The sequence below is a fragment of the Myotis brandtii genome, unplaced genomic scaffold (genome assembly GCF_000412655.1).
Source record: "Myotis brandtii unplaced genomic scaffold, ASM41265v1 scaffold266, whole genome shotgun sequence".
Lineage (NCBI taxonomy): Eukaryota > Metazoa > Chordata > Mammalia > Chiroptera > Vespertilionidae > Myotis > Myotis brandtii.
The window spans coordinates 2,607,776-2,610,188 of NW_005360124.1; the positions used below are offsets into that span (position 1 = coordinate 2,607,776).

Genomic DNA, 2,413 nt, shown 5'->3' on the forward strand with positions numbered 1-2,413 from the left:
ATTTCATGCACCGAGCCTTTAGTACTGTAATAAGGGCAATTCAAGTTCTGCTTTAAATAAATAAATAAATAAATAAATATCCACAAACTGGGAGCCAGGGGCCTGTGTTCTGGACTGGCTCTGTCACTAGCCAGCCTAGCTCACTGTGTTTGGATTTGATTTCTAAAGTCCTGTTCTATAATATGATGGCAGTATGATTCTAGTGGAAATACGGCCTGTTATATAAAACCAATGAACCCCATAACCCCAGAGTTCAGCCAGGAAACTTCCGTGATCCCGGAGCGAGACCAGATGTTCCTCTTCTAAAAGACATTTTACAGCTGTTCGCTGGCCTCATTCTGTCTCCTCGGAGGCAGTGGCCCGGCCACTCAGCAGGCTGCATCAATGCTTGTAGAGCCCTTCGCCAGTTCTGGTCTAGGGTTTTAAATTTTTTTTTTATATTTTAAAGTACATGTGCTTGGTTTTCAAAACCACAAATTGTGGATACTTTCTCCAAGGGATCTTTGGCTAGTGGGCCAATTGTTCTGATTTAGCTGTGCCACCTTGCTGTCCCTGTTGTTAAATATTTTCAATGTGGCCCCTAGGCCCTCAGAGCATTTAACGAGAACCCTAGTATAGCCCCTCAAAAAAAATGCTATTTCCCTTTTTGATTTCCCTGCCGCCTGCAGCAGCTCAGCAAAGTACCGCTCATGAACATAGTCATGTTTCATATGAACAAGACCTTCATTCCTACGAGCTAGGCAAGACCACAGGCCATGGGAGACGCGGGGATCTCTAAAGAGGGCTGGTCTGCTGTCAGGGTCTGTCTGCCTTTGCTTCTCCCAGCCTTGTCCATAGAGCTGCTAAGAAATCCCAAGAAGAGATTTGGGTCACAGCTCCTTCCACTGCTGCCAAGATAATTGGGAATTGGTGGAGATGAGGTGCTTTCAAGGTTTGGATAGCTTAAGGCAGCTTGGCTAAAGTAAAGTGAAAATCAGACTAGATTTCAAGCATCTTTCCCCCTCTGAGGTCTTGAGGCGGGGATTGGAGAGTGGCCCAAGTGCCTTAATTTACATGGTCATTGCTTTTATTCTGAGGTTCAGTGGAATTTTGGAGATGGAGCTGATATTGATTTGCTACTTGCATTGGCTGTCTCACCAAGGCTACCAGTTGCATGGTGCCACCTGCAGATTTAGAGCTGCAATGCTGGATTTGGCTCTGCTGCTGAGGAACATAGCCACCCTCAGCAGTACAATAGCTGTCATGGAATCATGGCTGTCTGTGACAGGGTTTGGGGGCTGGGCTGTTGGAGCTGCTGCTCTTCACCTCTCATATGCCTCGGCCTCTGTCTGCCACTTGCTCTGATTCTTGGCTTAAGGGCAAAGGTCACAGACTCAGATGCCTGCAGGGCCAGGCAGGTAGCATAAATGTGCACATAGGGCCGGGGGCAAGACAGTAGGGAGTAGTGGAGACTGTGGCAGAGATGGCATGCTCCTCGTCAGATAAAGATGTTTATTTTTAGGTATGTGATTTAATGTCCCTTAGAGAAGTGTATTTAGCAATAATTATAGGAAGATTAGAAAGGTGTACCAGTAAAGGCTTCAGGACAAGTTACATTGAAACGGTACTCATATACACACCCAAGAACCAACTTTTAGGTATTCAAACTAAAAAAGAAAAACAATAAAGCCTCAAACCCATATCTGTAGGCTGTATATTTAGGTTAGGCACTGAGAATTTGTGACTTCCAGTAGAGTCTTATAAGAAAAAGAAGCATCTATTGCACACCTACCATGTGACAGATAATGCACTGGCATTTAGTGAACATCATCTCACTCAATGCTCACAGTAATCCTGTGAATTAGGTCTCATATATCCAACTTTTTAGATTAAGAAATGTGGAGAAACCAAGATGGCGGCATAGGTAAACATCGGAAATTGCTGCCTCGCACAACCACTTCAAAAATACAACTAAAAGACAAAACAGACATCATCCAGAACCACAGGAAGGCTGGCTGAGTGGAAATTCTACAACTAGAAGGAAAGAGAAAAGCACACTGAGACTCAGAGGAGGTGCGGAAGTAAAGTGCAGAGGTACGGAGGAGCACGTGGAAAGGGCTGGCAACTGATGCCAGGCAGCTGTTGTCTTTTTCAATCAGGAGGGAGTCTCAAGCTCCAAACTGCTCTGAACTCCAGTTCCGGGTGAGTCTCTGGGGACCCAGACTCATACAGGGAGAAACTGAACTGTCTGGCATCGGGCAGAACTCGAGGGCGGCTTTCTCTCAGAGGTGCTTGCAGCGATTACCTCGGGACACTGAACCCAGGGCCTCTTAGGGCAGGGCTGAGGATCAGCCATAGCTGCTTGCTCCGCCCTGTTGATTCCCTGAGACCCTGCCCCACCCAAGCTGTGTGCAGAGGCTTTTGCATATGAATG

At 46.4% G+C, this 2,413-nt stretch overlaps 1 protein-coding gene across 1 annotated transcript in view; it reads left to right on the top strand.

Annotated features, from left to right (window-relative positions):
* The window catches only part of FRMD3 (FERM domain containing 3), a 273,161-nt gene that overhangs the window by 76,165 nt on the left and 194,583 nt on the right, over nt 1-2,413 (top strand). The gene's annotated exons all lie outside the window — the stretch shown is intronic.